The sequence below is a fragment of the Pan paniscus genome, chromosome X, assembly GCF_029289425.2.
Source record: "Pan paniscus chromosome X, NHGRI_mPanPan1-v2.0_pri, whole genome shotgun sequence".
In the NCBI taxonomy this organism is placed as follows: Eukaryota; Metazoa; Chordata; class Mammalia; order Primates; family Hominidae; genus Pan; species Pan paniscus.
Genome location: NC_073272.2, coordinates 156,504,147 through 156,526,925, shown reverse-complemented (window position 1 = coordinate 156,526,925; position 22,779 = coordinate 156,504,147). Strand labels below are relative to the sequence as shown.

The following is a 22,779-nucleotide window of genomic DNA, read 5'->3' as shown; positions in this document are numbered from 1 at the left end:
ACATGGTGAACTGCTGTCTCTACCAAAAATACAAAAAATTAGCTGGGCATGGTGGCGCGTGCCTGTAATCCCAGCTACTCGGGAGCCTGAGGCAGGAGAATCGCTTGAACCCGGGAGGTGGAGGTTGCAGTGAGCCGAGATCGTGCCACTGCACTCCAGCATGGGGGACGGAGCAAGGCTCTGTCAAAAAAAAAAAAAAAAAACAGAAAAAGAAAAAGAAAAAAGAATTAGAGACATCTGGATCAAATCAGCTGCCAGTCTCGCAAAGTGTCGGGTAACATCCTATTAAGATTGCTGCTTACACATCATCTATAAAATACCGAAAATATCATTTTAAGAAATCTTTTTTTTTTTTTTGAGACAGAGTTTTGCTCGTTGCCCAGGCTGGAGTGCGATGGTGCGATCTCAGCTCATTGCAATCTCTGCCCCCTGGGTTCAAGCAATTCTCCTTCCTCAGCCTCCTGAGTAGCTGGGATTACAGGCATGCACCACCACGCCTGGCTGATTTTGTATTTTCAGTTGAGACAGGGTTTCTCCATATTGGTCAGGCTGGTCTCGAACTCCTGACCTCAGGTGATCCACTGACCTTGGCCTCCCAAAGTGCTGGGATTACAGGTGTGAGCCACCATGCCTAGACAAGAAACCCTTATTTTAAAACAAGCCAGGCGCTGTGGCTCATGCCTATAATCCCAGCACTTTGGGAAGCCAAGGCGGGTGGATCACTTGACGTCAGTAGTTTGAGACCAGCCTGGGCAACATGTTGTAACCCCATCTCTACTAAAAATATATTTTAAAAATTAGCTGGGCATGGTGGTGGGCACCTGTAATCCCAGCTTCTCAGGAGGCTGAGGCAGGAGAACCACTTGAACCTGGGAGGTGGAGGTTGCAGTGAGCGGAGATCACGCCACTGCACTCTAGCCTGGGTGACAATAGAAAGACTCCATCTCAAAAACAAAACAAAACAAAAAACCACTAAAAAAAAGACTCCATTTCAAAAACAAAACTAAAACCAAAAACACAACACAAATGTAGTACACAAATGAAAATAATTACTGTGTTAAACACAGTTTCATAGAAAATAAAAGACCAATCAAATACAATAAGCTGCCTTTTTAGATGGGTGTGTTATTCTTCTTTCACAGCTAAAGAAACAGGCTCAGAGAATGTTATTTGATTGGACCGTGTTGCATTTCTGGACAGTGCAGCTGAGATCAGACTTTGTGTGTAACTCCACTAGCCTACCAGGGTGCCTCTCATAAAGGTAAGAAATGTAAATTTGGCCTAATATACAAAGTTGCCAGGGCGGCACTGGGTCAATTCTACATACAGTATTTCTCTGTTCATCAAGGGAAACCTTAAGGGAAAGTGAAAATGCTTCTAGAAGGCGACTGGACACGAGCACCTTTGCTTGTTGCCTTTGGGCTCTTCTTCTAAGGCCAACAGTGACCTGAAATTATTGACTGGCTTTTCCAATCAAGTGGACAAAATGGTACCAAGGTCGCCAACATCGATGTAGAACATCGATGTTCTACAACATTGCTTAACGCAAGGGGAGACGCTCCTGACTCAGAGTGTTTAATTGCTCACCTACTTCTTTTTCTGCCCTCTTGGGCTTCTGAAATGAAAAGAACCCTGGGGTGATACAGTGAGTCAAAGGGGTGCCAGGCGCATCACAGCAAAATAGATTCCTAAAAAATCCCTGGCCTGAGATGACAGCCTTGGCTGGATCAGTTTGAATGTGCTGATAGTGGACATGGTAGAATGAAGGTGGTTGAAATGTTCATATTAAAGAACTTCCACCCAGATTGCAAGAAAAGAGACAGGAATGGAGATGGCAGCACAAGCCCCTACAATAAAAGCAGATGTTTTGAGATCAGTTATATTTCTTCTGACAAAAATTAAAGACAGAAACCAAAGTTTAGCCTGAGACTACAATTAATTGGGCAATAAGCCAGAGGCACATAGGGCATAGACAGATTTAAACATTTCTCCCTGCTATTAATACAAACACTAAAACTACAAACACATGGATTCCAAATAAAACAAATATTTAAAAAATTTAATGAATAAACACTGGGGTCTACAGTAGTATTTGAAGGAGATCTCACAAACAGGTTTGGTTTTTGAAGGTTAGAACTGGTGGTCTAGAGAATTCATTTCATTCCAGAGACAGAAAGAGAGGAATTTCTTGGGTTCCTTCAGGAATGCATCTAGCTTTGCCTCATCTTTGTTTGAACTATGGATACGGCAGAAGAAAACATGAGGATTTCACAGATTTAAGGTGCAAAAAGTCACTGGGTTCTCTAAGAAGTCTGGGATTCTTCTGCTGGAAAAATAAGTTTGTTGAGAAAAAATGAGTTGGAGGAGGCTGTTATTGAAGTGAAGCAGAATTGTTTTTACTAATCTGCTTATTACCCACTCTGTAGTGTGGAAACAAATTATTCATGCACAAGGTCCTCTTACTGTTCCTAGAATGCAGTGGAAAGAGAACAGATTAGTTTTCCTCCCTCAGAACACAACCCCTAGAAACATCCTACCTCAGATGAGATATTGCCTAATTATTTTCAAAAGACAGTGAAACATCATGGATGTAAATGTTTGCTGCAAAATAAATACATGCTAGAAACAGAAGCATCTGGGTCACAGCTATATTAGAGCTACCTGTGTTCCCCTGTCACTGACATTAAAACAAAAATGCCCAATACAATCATTCACAGCGTGGGAGAGGGGAAGTTGAAGGATGGAAAGGCCAGGCATAAAAGGATTTCAGAATTTCCGTCCATAAGGAAGTGGCTTTGTGCACTGTCTGTTACTGCGTGCAAGGTGAAATTTGAAGAATGAAAACGTGCAGTAACAAGGGCTCCTTTGTCCAACTCACCTCTCCAGATACCAAGTTTCAGACATGTTGCATTTTAATTGAAAGGTTGATATAATTTTTTTTAAAGAACACTTGCGGTGTTTGAAGTGACAAAGGCTGCTGTGACAAAAAAGCAGGGAAAGGGAATTTTTTTTTTTAAAAGCAAACAACAACAACAAAAACCCCACAGAAAAGCAAACAACAAACAAACAAAAAACAGAGGAAGAAGCCGAACACCCTGGGCTGTGACTACTTCCAGGAAGGGGCTACAAGAGGCAGTTGGAAATTCTATTTGTTTTGCAACTGTGGGTTTTCCGGCCTGCTTCCTTTCTAAAGTATATTACTCTGATTTTGGTTCATGAAGTTATCCATTTCTGTTTTCTGGAACAGCTATGTATTTTCTTTATCTATCATCTATCTATCTATTTACCATCTATCTTTTCTACCTTTCGCTATCAAGAGCTTGGGTCAAGCAGGATAGAATTCCAGCGTATGTTCACTCTACCATTTAAAACAAGAGCTCTTGTAGGCATTCTCCATCACATCATAAACCTGAGCTTTCTAAAACAGGGTGTGGCAAACTACCATGCATGGACCATGTCTGACACAGTCTGCGTTTGTAAGTAAAGTTGTAATGGGACACAGCCAATACATGTGTTACATAATGTCTCTGGCTACTTTCATGGTATAATGGAAGAGCTGAGTCATTGAGAGAGAGACCATATGGCTTGGAAAACTTAAAATATTTAACATTTAGCCCCCTGCAGAAAATACTTGCTGACTCTTGTTTTAAAAGATCTCTGTTTAGAATGCTACCTATTGCGTTCTGGATAGAATCACAACTCTTTACCACAATCGACACAGCTTCAGCCCTGCTTCTATATCCAGCCTCATCTATTTCTGCTCCTCCTCCTTATTTTCCTTCTGGCCATGCTGATGGATTGTCAGCTTCCCAGATGTGCGAGAATCTCTCCTCCCTTCCCAACATTCTCATGCTCTCCCTCTGCCTCTCAAGAACTTCCTGCCCCATCTCTCATGACAAATCCTTTCTACATTCTTTAAGATGCAGCCCCTTTGCTCCTTCCTTAAGGATGTCTGTCTGGCTCTATTTTGGGTGACGTGCTCCTTCTGCATCTCCCAGAGCCAGCCAGTGTGTGTCAGCTACAACATTTCTTTGCATCTCTGTGTCATACATCACCAAATCTGCCTAAGCTTGCATGAGTCACTGCATGACAACTTCAGACTCCACCAGCATTGTCCCCACTAACCACAAGGCTTAGACATTCGTCCAGTATGCTCGGGGTTGTGGGGTGGTAGCAGTAACCAGCTGGTGACCATCATTTCTTACATCAGAATCAAATCTGTAGATCTCTGCCATGAATAAGTATTTGGAGTTTAAAATTAGCATAAAGATTTTCCTTAAAATAAGAACAAACGGCTTGAGTAGGCTTTTGGAACATAGGATGTTTCCACTGGTTCATTTCTGTGTTCAATATTCCCACATGAATCTAAACACGACTCTGCTCTTAGTAGCTATGTGACCCTGGGAAAGTCACTCAATCTCCCTCAGCTAAATTTTGTTGTGTGAGTAATGAGGAGAGAGTTGTGATTTGTATTTAGTGAATAATAACAAACAAAAGGCATTTAGCTTTCTGGAACCTGGTATGTAGTAGAACCTCATGAAATACTAGCTCTGTTGATAAAACTAGACTGAAAGAAGCTTTCAAAGTCAACAACAGTTTGAGGCAGTGAAGGATGTAGAGGAGAAGCTGCAGCTGCAGCCTGTAGCTCCTGGAAGCCCGTTTTGTCCATGATTTAGCAGGAATGCATGACCCTTCCATGAGGAGGAACTGCCCACAGAAACCAAGGCCATTCTTTGAAGACAAACATGTCTTAATAGCCTTTACATTATGTAATAGTGTAATACAAATAATAATTTATTAGTAATAATGTGAAATTATTTACAGTACCCTAACCCTAACCCCTAATCCTAACCCAAACCCTAACCCTAACCCTAACCCAACCCTAACCCTAACCCAACCCTAACCCTAGCCCCTAACCCTAACCCTAAAACCCTAACCATAACCCTTACCCTTACCCTAATCCTAACCCTAATCCTTACCCTTACCCTTACCCTGACCCTAACCCTAATCCTTACCCTTATCCTACCCCTAACCCTTAACCCCTAACCCCTAACCCTAACCCTTAACCCTAACCATAACCCTAAAACCCTAACCCTAACCCTCACCCTCACCCCTCACCCAAACCATAATCCCTAACCCCTAACTCTCAACCCCTAACCCTAACCCTTGACCCTAACCCTTGACCCTAACCCCTGACCCTGACCCTTAACCCTTAACCCTAACACTAACCCTAACCCCTAACCCGAACCCTTAACCCTTAACCCTCATCCTCACCCTCACCCCTAACCCTAACCCCTAACCCCTAACCCAAACCCTAACCCTAAACCCTAACCCTAAACCCAACCCGAACCCTAACCTGAACCCTAACCCAAACCATAAACCTGAACCCTAAACCCAAACCCGAACCCTAACCATAACCCGAACCCAAACCCGAACCCTAACCCCTAACCCCTAACCCCTAACCCTAACCCTACCCTAACCCAACCCTAACCCAACCCTAACTCTAGCCCTAGCCCTAGCCCTAAGCCCTAAGCCTAACCCCAACCCCAACCCCAACCCCAACCCTAACTCTAACCCTAACCCTTCCTCAGCCTCTCAACCTGCTTGGGTTACAGGTATGAGCCCGGGTGCCTGGCCAAACATTCCATTTTATATGTATATGCTAGGAATGAATAATCTCTAAACCAAATTATGAAAATTCTGCCTTAAACAATACCAATAGCAATATTATACTTAGGAATAAATGGAATGAAACAACAAGACTTAGATGAGGAAAATTATAAGACATTACTTAAGGAAATTAAACTTCCAATAAATGTAAAAATGTATCTTATTTGTGGATTTGTAGACCACATTGTTAAGTTTCCCAAAGTACACAAAGCAATCCGTGGATTCGATGTTATTCCTACAAAAATCCCAAAGGCCTTGGGACAGAAGTGGATAAGCTGATCCTGATCACATCCCAATTTCAAATTTTATTACAAAGGAACAGTAATAAAAACAGTGGGATCCTCGCACAGGAATAAACAGAAAGATCAACTGAATTGAATTGGGAGTCCAGACAGAAAACAATACCTCTATGCTCAACTGATTTTAGACAAGGTCCATTACCAGTAAATTGGGGAAAGAATCCTGTCCTCAACAAGTGATGTAAGGCAACTTTTGCTGTCCACATAAAGGCAAATGAAATTGTATCCTTACCTCATACCACATAAAAAAATTAACTTACAATGGATCAAAGACCAAAACAGGTGAAAACTAAAAACTCTGGAAGAAAACATACAGTTAAGCATTCATGACCTTACATGTAGCAATAGTTTCCTACATCTGACACCAAAAGCACAGACCACAAAAGGAAAAATAAATCAATTTATTTCCTCAAAATTTACAACTTTTACGTCTCAGAAGACATGAAGAAAAAAGTTGAAAGACAAAATGTTATAATAGGAAAAACAACTGTCTTATAGTATACTCTCAACACTCAACACAGAACACTTCTGTTACCAGATACATCGGTTTTTTCCCCACACAGACCAAATCTTGGGTACCAGCTGGGTGTCCTACAGTGCAACCCAATTGTGACAGTAAATGGAGAAAGCATCAGACCCCACAGGCTAAGGACTCAGTCCTAGGAATACACGTCATGCCCCTTGTTGCTTGCAAATTTAAATGACAAACACAAGGATGGTAAAAAGAAAGTGACTTTATGCCAGAGGTTAGCTGAAGGAAACGTACAGGCTCTTGCCTTAAGGGAAGCGCTTCCACTTTCTGGGCAGAAAGCAGGGCTTTCGGACTTGCCAGAATGGCATGCAGGGGATGAGGTGAGGAGGTGCGGGGTCTATGGGACATGCTCTGATGTTTTCTCCATTAGGTGGTCTTGCTAGCACCACCACGGGCACAGCCAGGTTGTAAATTGACTGTTGTCTGCTGCCAATCTCCTGGTGGGGGAGAGATATGGAAGTGCCAGTTTGTTTCAAGGTTTGGTCCGTGGAACTTTTAAGTTATCACACAGTTGGAAAAGTTTGCAGTATAGGAAGTGTCTGGTGGAGAGACAGTAAAGCTTATAATTGCATTCCTAAAGAGCTAAGTGCAGGAACAGCAAAATGGTAAAACTAATTCATTTCTTCTTTAAGAAAATATGGGTAGTCAGTTACAAGACTGTAACCATTTAAGATGCCAACCACAAACAGTAGGTTCCCAGGTTACCTTCTGTCTGACTTTGCTACAGATTGGAGGCTCCCACAACACCCTTATTGGGTTCAGTAATTTGATACATCACATTACACAACCCATGAAAGCAGTGTACTTACTATTCCTGACTCATTACCAAGGATCTTTTAAACGCTACAAATGAAAAGCCAGATGAAGAGATGCACAAGGTGAGGTATATGGAAGGAATGCAGGCCTCCCATGCCCTCACCAGACATGATCCTCCCAGTATCTCCTGTGTTGGGAGAGCAACACAGATGCTCTCCCAACCCTGTCCTTTATTACACAGGCAGATTGGTTACGTCTGTGGCCATAGGTGATCAACTCAACCATCAGCACCTCTCCCCTTCACAGAGACGGGACGGGGGAAGAAATTTCAAATTCTCTCATGACAAGGTTGCTTCCCTTGGCAGCCAGCCCCACTGAGGCTGTCCAGGTGCCCCCAGCCATCAATCATTTCATTAGCATACGAAAGACACATTACTTCGTACATTCCCAAGGCTTAGCGCTCTGTTTCAGGACACTGCAGCAGAGTCCACATATTAACTCTTATTACGTTCCAACAACCTATAAAATGGAAGAAAATGTCTGCACATTAGATACTTCATCAGTGTCTGTTATCCAGAATGTATAAAGAACTTTTACAACTCCACAGCAAAGACAACCCAATCTAAAAATTCACAAAAGACTTTAATACACACTTCGCCAACAAGCACATGAAAAGATGCTTAACATCATTACCATAATTAAAACCATGAAGAGATAACCCTTAACTCACACAAGAATAGTTATACTAAAAAATAACAAGTGTTGACAAAGATGTGCAGAAACTTGAACTCTTAAACACTGCTTGTGACAATATGAAATGGTGCAGCCTACGTGTAAAATAATTTGATGTTTCTTCATAAAGTTACAAATAGATTTACCATATGAGTCAATGATTCCATTCCTAGGTATATACCCCAAAGACTTGAAAACAGCTGTTCAAACAAAAACCTGTGTGCTCTTTAAATGTGCCAAGGTCATAAATATGCAGGAAAGTCTGGGGAACAGTTCCAGGAAAAGAAAACTGGATCCGAATGGAAAAAAAAAAAAAAAAAAAAAAACACATTATACTCCCAAGTGTGGCAGGAGGTAAAAGTGAAGTGAGTTTGTGGACCGAATTATCATGTAGGAACAATGCTGATTTCCTGATCTAGCGGTTATGTGGTAGTTACCTGGGAGAGTGTCCATGCTTTCAGTGCAATATACCGCAGTATTTTGTGCGACACTGCAAATCTGGTGCAGCAATAACTGTTGGGGAATCAAAGGGAAGAAACAAGTTGTACTTTGTACTACTACGGGAAGTTGCCTAGAAATATGACACTATTGGAAACTAAGTTACTTTTTAAAACAACCATGTCAATACCATGCCAGGAAAGCAGACACATCATCAAAATCCACGGCAGAGGCTATAGTTCAGCCAAAGCTGTAAAACCCTTAAAAAAGTCTCAATGTCAACAGAGTCCACTCAGTAGATATTATTATATTTATTAGTATTAGAGGCCATTATGTCAATATATTAGTGTTAGGGCATGGTATGGACATTTAGATTAGCATTAGGGAATGGTGTGGATATTGTATTGGTGTTGGGGAATGGTGCAGATATTACATTACTGTTAGGGCATGGTGTTGATATTACTACATTAGTATTGGAAGCGATGGTGGGGACTAGATCAGTGTTAGGGCATGGTGTGGATATTACTACATTAGTATTGGAAGCGATGGTGGGGACTAGATCAGTGTTAGGGCATGGTGTGGATATTATTACATTAGTATTGGAAGCGATGGTGTAGACTAGATCAGTGATAGGGCATGGTGTGGATATTACTACATTAGTATTGGAAGCGATGGTGGGGACTAGATCAGTGATAGGGCATGGTGTGGATATTATTACAATACTATTGGAAGCGATGGTGAGGATTAGATCAGTGATAGGGCATGGTGCGGATATTATTACATTAGCATTGGAAGCGATGGTGTGGATTAGATCAGTGATAGGGCATGGTGTGGATATTATTACATTAGCATTGGAAGCAATGGTGTGGAATAGATCAGTGATAGGGCATGGTGTGGATATTATTACATTAGTATTGGAAGCGATGGTGTGGACTATATCAGTGATAGGGCATGGTGTGGATATTATTACATTAGTATTGGAAGCAATGGTGTGGATTAGATCACTGATAGGGCATCGTGTGGAAATTATTACATTAGTATTGGAAGCGATGGTGTGGATTAGATCAGTGATAGGGCATGGTGTGGATATTACTACATTAGTATTGGAAGCGATGGTGTGGATTAGATCAGTGATAGGGCATGCTGTGGATATTACTACATTAGTATTGGAAGCGATGGTGTGGACTAGATCAGTGATAGGGCATGGTGTGGATATTATTACATTAGTATTGGAAGCGATGGTGTGGACTAGATCAGAGATAGGGCATGGTGTGGATATTACTACATTAGTATTGAAAGCGATGGTGTGGACTAGATCAGTGATAGGGCATGGTGTGGATATTATTACATTAGTATTGGAAGCGATGGTGTGGACTAGATCAGAGATAGGGCATGGTGTGGATATTACTACATTAGTACTGGAAGCGATGGTGTGGACTAGATCAGTGATAGGGCATGGTGTCGATATTACTACATTAGTATTGGAAGCGATGGTGTGGACTAGATCAGTGATAGGGCATTGTGTGGATATTATCACATTAGTATTGGAAGCGATGCAGTGGATTAGATCAGTGATACGGCATGCTGTGGATATTATTACATTAGTATTAGAAGCGATGCTGTGGATTGGATTAGTGATAGGGCATGCTGTGGATATTACTACATTAGTACTGTAAGCGATGGTGTGGATTAGATCAGTGATAGGGCATGGTGTGGATATTATTACATTAGTATTGGAAGCGATAGTGTGGATTAGATCAGTGACAGGGCATGGTGTGGATATTATTACATTAGTATTGGAAGCGATGGTGTGGACTAGATCAGTGATACGGCATGGTGTGGATATTATTACATTAGTATTGGAAGTGATGGTGTGGACTAGATCAGTGATAGGGCATGGTAATGATATTATTACATTAGTATTGGAAGCGATAGTGTGGACTAGATCAGTGATAGGGCATGGTGTGGATATTACCACGTTAGTATTGGAAGAGATGGTGTGGACTAGATCAGTGATAGGGCATGGTGTGGATATTACTACATTAGTATTCGAAGCGATGGTGTGGATTAGATCAGTGATAGGGCATGGTGTGGATATTATTACATTAGTATTGGAAGCGATGGTGTGGATTAGATCAGTGACAGGGCATGGTGTGGATATTATTACATTAGAATTGGAAGCGATGGTATGGATTAGATCAGTGATAGGGCATGGTGTGGATATTACTACATTAGTATTGGAAGTGATGGTGTGGATTAGATCAGTGATAGGGCATGGTGTGGATATTACTACATTAGTATTGGAAGCGATGGTGTGGACTAGATCAGTGATAGGGCATGGTGTGGATATTACTATATTAGTATTGGAAGCGATGGTGTGGACTAGATCAGTGATAGGGCATGGTGTGGATATTATTACATTAGTATTGGAAGCGATGGTGTGGACTAGTTCAGTGATAGGGCATGGTGTGGATATTATGACATTAGTATTGGAAGGGATGGTGTGGATTACATCAGTGACAGGGCATGGTGTGGATATTATGACATTAGTATTGGAAGCGATGGTGTGGATTAGATCAGTGATAGGTCATGGTGTGGATATTAATACATTAGTATTGGAATCGATGGTGTGGATTAGATCAGTGATAGGGCATGGTGTGAATATTGTTACATTAGTATTGGAATCAATGGTGTGGATTAGATCAGTGATAGGGCATGGTGTGAATATTGTTACATTAGTATTAGAAGCGATGGTGTGGATTAGATGAGCGTTAGGGCATGCTGTGGATATTATTACATTAGTATTAGAAGCGATGGTGTGGACTAGATCAGTGATAGGGCATGGTGTGCATATTATTACATTAGTATTGGAAGCAATGGGGTGGACTAGATCAGTGATAGGGCATGGTGTGGATATTACTACATTAGTATTGGAAGCGATGGTGTGGACTAGATCAGTGATAGGGCATGCTGTGGATATTATTACATTAGTATTGGAAGCGATGGTGTGGATTAGATCAGTGTTAGGGCATGGTGTGGATATTATTACATTAGAATAGGAAGCGATGGTGTGCATTAGATCAGTGACAGGGCATGGTATGGATATTCTTACATTAGTATTGGAAGCGATGGTGTGGACTAGATCAGTGATAGGGCATGGTGTGGATATTATTACATTAGTATTGGAAGCGATGGTGTGGACTAGATCAGTGATACGGCATGGTGTGGATATTATTACATTAGTATTGGAAGCGATGGTGTGGATTACATCAGTGATAGGGCATGGTGTGGATATTATTACATTAGTATTGGGAGCGATGGTGTGGATTAGATCAGAGATAGGTCATGGTATGGATATTATTACATTAGTATTGGAATCGACGGTGTGGATTAGATCAGTGATAGGGCATGGTGTGGATATTGTTACATTAGTACTGGAAACGATTGTGTGGATTAGATCAGCGATAGGGCATGGTGTGGATATTACTACATTAGTATTGGAAGCGATGGTGTGGATTAGATCAGTGATAGGGCATGGTGTGGATATTATTACATTAGTATTGGAAGCGATGGTGTGGATTAGATAAGTGATAGGGCATGGTGTGGATATTATTACATTAGTATTGGGAGCGATGGTGTGGATTAGATCAGAGATAGGTCATGGTATGGATATTATTACATTAGTATTGGAATCGATGGTGTGGATTAGATCAGTGATAGGGCATGGTGTGGATATTGTTACATTAGTATTGTAAACGATTGTGTGGATTAGATCAGTGATAGGGCATGGTGTGGATATTACTACATTAGTATTGGAAGCGATGGTGTGGATTAGATCAGTGATAGGGCATGGTGTGGATATTGTTATATTAGTGTTAGAGGCAATGGTGTGGATTAGATGAGTGTTAGGGCATGCTGTGGATATTATTACATTAGTATTAGAAGCGATGGTGTGGACTAGATCAGTGATAGGGGATGGTGTGGATATTATTACATTGGTATTGGAAGCGATGGTGTGGACTAGATCAGTGATAGGGCATGGTGTGGATATTACTACATTAGTATTGGAAGCGATGGTGTGGACTAGATCAGTGATAGGGCATGGTGTGAATATTATTACATTAGTATTGGAAGCGATAGTGTGGACTAGATCAGTGATAGGGCATGGTGTGGATATTATTACATTACTATTGGAAGCGATAGTGTGGATTAGATCAGTGATAGGGCATGGTGTGGATATTATTACATTAGTATTGGAAGCGATGGTGTGGATTAGATCAGTGATAGGGCATGGTGTGGATATTGTTACATTAGTATTAGAAGCCATGGTGTGGATTAGATGAGTGTTAGGGCATGCTGTGGATATTATTACATTAGTATTAGAAGCGATGTTGTGGACTAGATCAGTGATAGGGCATGGTGTGGATATTATTACATTAGTATTGGAAGCGATGGTGTGGATTAGATCAGTGACAGGGCATGGTGTGGATATTATTACATTAGTATTGGAAGCGATGGTGTGGAATAGATCAGTGACAGGGCATGGTGTGGATATTATTACATTAGTTTTGGAAGCGATGGTGTGGAATACATCAGTGCTAGGGCATGGTGTGGATATTATTACATTAGTATTGGAAGCGATAGTGTGGACTAGATCAGAGATAGGGCATGGTGTGGATATTATGACATTAGTATTGGAAGGGATGGTGTGGATTAGATCAGTGATAGGGCATGGTGTGGATATTATTACATTAGTATTGGAAGCGATGGTGTGGATTAGATCAGTGATAGGTCATGGTGTGGATATTAATACATTAGTATTGGAAGCGATGGTGTGGATTAGATCAGTGACAGGGCATGGTGTGGATATTATTACATTAGTATTGGAAGCGATGGTGTGCACTAGATCAGTGAGAGGGCATGGTGTGGATATTATTACATTAGTATTGAAAGCGATGGTGTGGACTAGATCAGTGATAGGGCATGGTGTGGATATTATGACATTAGTATTGGAAGGGATGGTGTGGATTAGATCAGTGACAGGGCATGGTGTGGATATTATTACATTAGTATTGGAAGCGATGGTGTGGATTAGATGAGTGATAGGGCATGGTGTGGATATTATTACATTACTATTGGAAGCGATGGTGTGGACTAGATCAGTGATAGGGCATGGTGTGGATATTATTACATTAGTATTGGAAGCGATAGTGTGGATTAGATCAGTGACAGGGCATGGTGTGGATATTATTACATTAGTATTGGAAGCGATGGTGTGGATTAGATGAGTGATAGGGCATGGTGTGGATATTATTACATTAGTATTAGAAGCGATGGTGTGGACTAGATCAGTGATACGGCATGGTGTGGATATTATTACATTAGTATTGGAAGCGATGGTGTGGACTAGATCAGTGATACGGCATGGTGTGGATATTATTACATTAGTATTGGAAGCGATGGTGTGGACTAGATCAGTGATAGGGCATGGTAATGATATTATTACATCAGTATTGGAAGCGATAGTGTGGACTAGATCAGTGATAGGGCAAGGTGTGGATATTACCACGTTAGTATTGGAAGGGATGGTGTGGACTAGATCAGTGATAGGGCATGGTGTGGATATTACTACATTAGTATTGGAAGCGATGGTGTGGATTAGATCAGTGATAGGGCATGCTGTGGATATTATTACATTAGTATTAGAAGCGATGCTGTGGATTGGATTAGTGATAGGGCATGCTGTGGATATTACTACATTAGTACTGTAAGCGATGGTGTGGATTAGATCAGTGATAGGGCATGGTGTGGATATTATTACATTAGTATTGGAAGCGATAGTGTGGATTAGATCAGTGACAGGGCATGGTGTGGATATTATTACATTAGTATTGGAAGCGATGGTGTGGATTAGATGAGTGATAGGGCATGGTGTGGATATTATTACATTACTATTGGAAGCGATGGTGTGGACTAGATCAGTGATAGGGCATGGTGTGGATATTATTACATTAGTATTGGAAGCGATAGTGTGGATTAGATCAGTGACAGGGCATGGTGTGGATATTATTACATTAGTATTGGAAGCGATGGTGTGGACTAGATCAGTGATACGGCATGGTGTGGATATTATTACATTAGTATTGGAAGCGATGGTGTGGACTAGATCAGTGATACGGCATGGTGTGGATATTATTACATTAGTATTGGAAGCGATGGTGTGGACTAGATCAGTGATAGGGCATGGTAATGATATTATTACATCAGTATTGGAAGCGATAGTGTGGACTAGATCAGTGATAGGGCAAGGTGTGGATATTACCACGTTAGTATTGGAAGGGATGGTGTGGACTAGATCAGTGATAGGGCATGGTGTGGATATTACTACATTAGTATTGGAAGCGATGGTGTGGATTAGATCAGTGATAGGGCATGGTGTGGATATTATTACATTAGTATTTGAAGCGATGGTGTGGATTAGATCAGTGATAGGGCATGGTGTGGATATTACTACATTAGTATTGGAAGTGATGGTGTGGATTAGATCAGTGATAGGGCATGGTGTGGATATTACTACATTAGTATTGGAAGCGATGGTGTGGACTAGATCAGTGATAGGGCATGGTGTGGATATTACTACATTAGTATTGGAAGCGATGGTGTGGACTAGATCAGTGATAGGGCATGGTGTGGATATTATTACATTAGTATTAGAAGCGATGGTGTGGACTAGTTCAGTGATAGGGCATGGTGTGGATATTATGACATTAGTATTGGAAGCGATGGTGTGGATTAGATCAGTGATAGGTCATGGTGTGGATATTAATACATTAGTATTGGAATCGATGGTGTGGATTAGATCAGTGATAGGGCATGGTGTGAATATTGTTACATTAGTATTGGAATCGATGGTGTGGATTAGATCAGTGATAGGGCATGGTGTGAATATTGTTACATTAGTATTAGAAGCGATGGTGTGGATTAGATGAGTGTTAGGGCATGCTGTGGATATTATTACATTAGTATGAGAAGCGATGGTGTGGACTAGATCAGTGATAGGGCATGGTGTGTATATTATTACATTAGTATTGGAAGCAATGGGGTGGACTAGATCAGTGATAGGGCATGGTGTGGATATTACTACATTAGTATTGGAAGCGATGGTGTGGACTAGATCAGTGATAGGGCATGCTGTGGATATTATTACATTAGTATTGGAAGCGATGGTGTGGATTAGATCAGTGTTAGGGCATGGTGTGGATATTACTACATTAGTATTGGAAGCGATGGTGTGGACTAGATCAGTGATAGGGCATGCTGTGGATATTATTACATTAGTATTGGAAGCGATGGTGTGGACTAGATCAGTGATAGGGAAGCTGTGGATATTATTACATTAGTATTAGAAGCGATGGTGTGGACTAGATCAGTGATAGGGCATGGTGTGGATATTGTTATATTAGTGTTAGAGGCGATGGTGTGGATTAGATGAGTGTTAGGGCATGCTGTGGATATTATTACATTAGTATTAGAAGCGATGGTGTGGACTAGATCAGTGATAGGGGATGGTGTGGATATTATTACATTAGTATTGGAAGCGATGGTGTGGACTATATCAGTGATAGGGCATGGTGTGGTATTCCTACCTTAGTATTGGAAGCGATGGTGTGGACGAGATAAGTGATAGGGCATGATGTGGATATTATTACGTTAATATTGGAAACGATGGTGTTGACTAGATCAGTGATAGGGCATGGTGTGGATATAATTACATTAGTATTGGAAGCGATGGTGTGGATTAGATGAGAGATACGACATGGTGTGGATATTAATACATTAGTATTCGAAGCGCCGGTGTGGACTAGATCAGTGATAGGGCATGGTGTGGATATTACTACATTAGTACTGGAAGCCATGGTGTGGATTAGATCAGTGATAGGGCATGGTGTGGATATTGTTACATTAGTATTAGAAGCGATGCTGTGGATTAGATGAGTGATAGGGCATGGTGTGGATATTATTACATTACTATTGGAAGCCATGGTGTGGATTAGATCAGTGATAGTGCATGGTGTGGATATTATTACATTAGTATTGGAAGCGATGGTGTGGACTAGATCAGTGATAGGTCATGGTGTGGATATTATTACATTAGTATTGGAAGCGATGGTGTGGACTAGATCAGTGATAGGGCATGGTGTGGATATTATTACATTACTATTGGAAGCGATGGTGTCGATTACATCGGTGATAGGGCATGGTTTGGATGTTATTTCATTAGTATTGGAAGCGATGGTGTAGACTAGATCAGTGACAGGGCATGGTGTGGATATTATTACATTAGTATTGGAAGCGATGGTGTGGATTAGATCAGTGTTAGGGCATGAGGTGGATATTATTACACTAGTATTGGAAGTGATGGTGTGGATTAGATCAGTGATAGGTCATGGTGTGGATATTAATACATTAGTATTGGAATCGATGGTGTGGATTAGATCAGTGATAGGGCATGGTGTGAATATTGTTACATTAGTATTGGAATCGATGGTGTGGATTAGATCAGTGATAGGGCATGGTGTGAATATTGTTACATTAGTATTAGAAGCGATGGTGTGGATTAGATGAGTGTTAGGGCATGCTGTGGATATTATTACATTAGTATTAGAAGCGATGGTGTGGACTAGATCAGTGATAGGGCATGGTGTGTATATTATTACATTAGTATTGGAAGCAATGGGGTGGACTAGATCAGTGATAGGGCATGGTGTGGATATTACTACATTAGTATTGGAAGCGATGGTGTGGACTAGATCAGTGATAGGGCATGCTGTGGATATTATTACATTAGTATTGGAAGCGATGGTGTGGATTAGATCAGTGTTAGGGCATGGTGTGGATATTACTACATTAGTATTGGAAGCGATGGTGTGGACTAGATCAGTGATAGGGCATGCTGCGGATATTATTACATTAGTATTGGAAGCGATGGTGTGGACTAGATCAGTGATAGGGAAGCTGTGGATATTATTACATTAGTATTAGAAGCGATGGTGTGGACTAGATCAGTGATAGGGCATGGTGTGGATATTACTACATTAGTACTGGAAGCCATGGTGTGGATTAGATCAGTGATAGGGCATGGTGTGGATATTGTTACATTAGTATTAGAAGCGATGCTGTGGATTAGATGAGTTATAGGGCATGGTGTGGATATTATTACATTACTATTGGAAGCCATGGTGTGGATTAGATCAGTGATAGTGCATGGTGTGGATATTATTACATTAGTATTGGAAGCGATGGTGTGGACTAGATCAGTGATAGGTCATGGTGTGGATATTATTACATTAGTATTGGAAGCGATGGTGTGGACTAGATCAGTGATAGGGCATGGTGTGGATATTATTACATTACTATTGGAAGCGATGGTGTCGATTACATCGGTGATAGGGCATGGTTTGGATGTTATTTCATTAGTATTGGAAGCGATGGTGTAGACTAGATCAGTGACAGGGCATGGTGTGGATATTATTACATTAGTATTGGAAGCGATGGTGTGGATTAGATCAGTGTTAGGGCATGAGGTGGATATTATTACACTAGTATTGGAAGCGATGGTGTGGATTACATCAGTGATAGGGCATGGTGTGTATATTACTACATTAGTATTGGAAGAGATGGTGTGGATTACATCAGTTATAGGGCATGGTGTGGATATTATTACATTAGTATTGGAAGTGATGGTGTGGATTAGATCAGTGTTAGGGCATGATGTCGATATTATTACATTAGTTTTGGAAGCGATGATGTGGATTACATCAGTGATAGGGCATCGTGTGGATATTATCAAATTACTATTGGAAGCGATGGTGTGGACTAGATCAGTGATAGGGCATGGTGTGGATATTACTACATTAGTATTGGAAGCGATGGTGTGGACTAGATCACTGATAGGGCATGGTGTGGATATTATTACATTAGTATTGGAAGTGATGGTGTGGATTAGATCAGTGATAGGTCATGGTGTGGATATTATTACATTAGTACTGGAATCGATGGTGTGGATTAGATCAGTGATAGGGCATGGTGTGGATATTGTTACATTAGTACTGGAAGCGATTGTGTGGATTAGATCAGTGATAGGGCATGGTGTGGATATTCTTACATTAGTATTAGAAGCGATGATGTGGATTAGATGAGTGGTAGGGCATGCTGTGGATATTATTACATTAGTATTAGAAGCGATGGTGTGGACCAGATGAGTGATAGGGCATGTTGTGGATATTATTACATTAGTATTGGAAGCGATGCTGTGGACAAGATCAGTGATAGGGCATGGTGTGGATATTATTACATTAGTACTGGAAGCGATGGTGTAGACTAGATCAGTGATAGGGCATGGTGTGGATATTATTACATTAGTATTGGAAGTGATGGTGTGGACTAGATCAGTGATAGGGAATGGTGTGGATATTACTACATTAGTATTGGAAGCGATGGTGTGGATTAGATCAGTGATAGGGCATGGTGTGGATATTGTTATATTAGTGTTAGAAGCGATGGTGTGGATTAGATGAGTGTTAGGGCATGCTGTGGATATTATTACATTAGTATTAGAAGCGATGGTGTGGACTAGATCAGTGATAGGGGATGGTGTGGATATTACTACATTAGTATTGGAAGCGATGGTTTGGACTAGATCAGTGATAGGGCATGGTGTGGATATTACTACATTAGTACTAGAAGCGATGGTGTGGACTAGATCAGTGATAGGGCATGGTGTGGATATTATTACATTAGTATTGGAAGCGATGGTGTGGATTAGATCAGTGACAGGGCATGGTGTGGATATTATTACATTAGTATTGGAAGCGATGGTGTGGAATAGATCAGTGACAGGGCATGGTGTGGATATTATTACATTAGTATTGGAAGCGATGGGGAGAACTAGATCAGTGATAGGGCATGGTGTGGATATTTTTACATTAGTATTGGAAGCGATGGTGTGGAATACATCAGTGATAGGGCATGGTGTGGATATTATTACATTAGTATAGAAAGCGATGGTGTGGATTAGATCTGTGATAGGGCATGGTGTGGATGTTATTACATTAGTAGTGGAAGCGATGGTGTGGACTAGATCAGTGATAGGGCATGGTGTGGATATTATTACATTAGTATTGGAAGCGATGGTGTGGATTAGATCAGTGACAGGGCATGATGTGGATATTATTACATTAGTATTCGAAGCGATGGTGTGGAATAGATCAGTGACAGGGCATGGTGTGGATATTATTACATTAGTATTGGAAGCGATGGTGTGGACTAGATCAGTGATAGGGCATGGTGTGGATATTGTTACATTAGTATTGGAAACGATTGTGTGGATTAGATCAGTGATAGGGCATGGTGTGGATATTACTACATTAGTATTGGAAGCGATGGTGTGGATTAGATCAGTGATAGGGCATGGTGTGGATATTGTTACATTAGTATTGGAAACGATTGTGTGGATTAGATCAGTGATAGGGCATGGTGTGGATATTACTTCATTAGTATTGGAAGCGATGGTGTGGATTAGATCAGTGATAGGGCATGGTGTGGATATTATTACATTAGTATTGGAAGCGATGGTGTGGATTAGATCAGTGACAGGGCATGGTGTGGATATTGTTACATTAGTATTAGAAGCGATGTTGTGGATTAGATGAGTGTTAGGGCATGCTGTGGATATTATTACATTAGTATTAGAAGCGATGGTGTGGACCAGATCAGTGATAGGGCATGGTGTGGATATTATTACATTAGTATTGGAAGCAATGGTTTGGACTAGATCAGTGATAGGGCATGGTGTGGATATTACTACATTAGTATTGGAAGCGATGGTGTGGAATTCATCAGTGATAGGGCATGGTGTGGATATTATTACATTAGTATTGGAAGCGATGGTGTGGATTAGATCAGTGTTAGGACATGGTGTGGATATTATTATGTTAGTATTAGAAGCGATGGTGTGGATTAGATGAGTGTTATGGCATGTTGTGGATATTAATACATTAGTATTAAAAATGATGGTATGGACTAGATCAGTGATAGGGCATGGTGTGGATGTTATTACTTTCGTATTAGAAGCAATGGTGGGGACAAGATCAGTGATAGTGCAAGGTGTGGATATTATTACATTAGTATTGGAAGAGATGGTGTGGATTAGATGAGTGATAGGGCATGGTGTGGATATTATTACATTAGTATTGGAAGAGATGGTGTGGATTAGATGAGTGATAGGGCATGGTGTGGATATTATTACATTAGTATTAGAAGCGATGGTGTGCATTAGATCAGTGATAGGTCATGGTGTGGATATTATTACATTAGTATTAGAAGGGATGGTGTGGATTAGATGAGTGGGAGGGCATGGTGTGGATATCACAACATTAGTATTAGAAGCGATGGTGTGGATTAGATCAGTGTAAGGGCATGGTGTGGATATTATTACATTAGTATTAGAAGCGATGGTGTGCATTAGATCAGTGATAGGGCATGGTGTGGACATTATTACATTAGTATTAGAAGGGATGGTGTGGATTAGATGAGTGGTAGGGCATGGTGTGGATATTATTACATTAGTATTGGAAGCGATGGTGTGCATTAGATCAGTGATAGGGCATGGTGTGGATATTATTACATTAGTATTAGAAGCGATGGTGTGGATTAGATGAGTGTTAGGGCATGGTGTGGATATTATTACATTAGTATTGGAAGCGATGCTGTGGATTAGATGAGTGTTAGGGCATGGTGTGGATATTATAACATTAGTATTAGAAGCGATGGTGTGCATTAGATCAGTGATAGGGCATGATGTGGATATTATTACGTTAGTATTAGAAGCGATGGTGTGCATTAGATCAGTGATAGGGCATGGTGTGGATATTATTACATTAGTATTAGAAGGGATGGTGTGGATTAGATGAGTTGTAGGGCATGGTGTGGATATTATTACATTACTATTGGAAGTGATGGTGTGGATTAGATCAGTGATAAGGCATGTTGTGGATATGATTACATTAGTATTGGAAGCGATGGTGTGGACTAGATCAGTGATAGGGCATGATGTGGATATTATTACATTAGTATTGGAAGCGATGTTGTGGATTAGATCAGTGATAGGGCATGGTGTGGATATTATTACATTGGTATTGGAAGCGATGGTGTGGATTACATCAGTGTTAGGGCATGGTGTGGATATTATTACGTTAGTATTGGAAGCGATGGTGTGGATTAGATGAGTGTTAGGGCATGGTGTGGATATTATTACATTAGTAGTGGAAGCGATGGTGTTGATTAGATCAGTGATAGCGCAGGGTGTGGATATTATTACACTAGTATTGGAAGTGATGGTGTGGATTAGATCAGTGATAGGGCATGGTGTGGATATTATTACATTAGTATTAGAAGGGATGGTGTGGATTAGATGAGTGGTAGGGCATGGTGGGGATATTACTACATTAGTATTAGAAGCGATGGTGTGTATTAGATCAGTGATAGGGCATGGTGTGGATATGATTACATTAGTATTAGAAGGGATGGGGTGGATTAGATGAGTGGTAGGGCATGGTGTGGATATTATTACATTAGTATTAGAAGCGATGGTGTGGATTAGATGAGTGTTAGGGCATGGTGCGGATATTATTACATTAGTATTAGAAGCGATGCTGTGCGTTACATTAGTGGTAGGGCATGATGTGGATATTATTACATTAGTATTAGAAGCGATAGTGTGGATTAGATGAGTGTTAGGGCATGGTGTGGATATTATTACATTAGTATTAGAAGGGATGGTGTGGATTAGATGAGTGGTAGGGCATGGTGTGGATATTATTACATTAGTATTGGAAGTGATGGTGTGGATTAGATCAGTGTTAGGGCATGGTGTGGATATTATTACAGTAGTATTGGAAGCAATGGTGTGGACTAGATCAGTGATAGGGCATGATGTGGATATTACTACATTAGTATTGGAAGTGATGGTGTGGATTAGATCAGTGATAGGGCATGGTGTGGATATTATTACATTAGTATTGGAAGCGATGGTGTGCATTAGATCAGTGATAGTGCATGGTGTGGACATGATTACATTAGTATTGGAAGCGATGGTGTGGACTAGATCAGTGATAGGACATGATGTGGATATTATTACATTAGTATTGGAAGCGATGGTGTGGATTAGATGAGTGTTAGGGCATGGTGTGGATATTATTACATTAGTATTGGAAGCGATGGTGTTGATTAGATCAGTGATAGGGCATGGTGTGGATATTATTACATTAGTATTGGAAGCTATGGTGTGGATTA

The 22,779-nt window shown here is 40.8% G+C and overlaps 1 protein-coding gene across 1 annotated transcript in view; it reads right to left on the bottom strand.

Moving 5' to 3' along the window:
- The window catches only part of LOC117980851 (fibrous sheath CABYR-binding protein-like), an 85,978-nt gene that overhangs the window by 43,266 nt on the left and 19,933 nt on the right, over window positions 1-22,779 (bottom strand). Inside the window, exon 3 of the mRNA XM_063601717.1 lies at window positions 8,427-8,502. The gene's annotated coding sequence lies outside the window, so the exon portion shown is untranslated. The remainder of the gene's footprint in view (window positions 1-8,426; window positions 8,503-22,779) is intronic.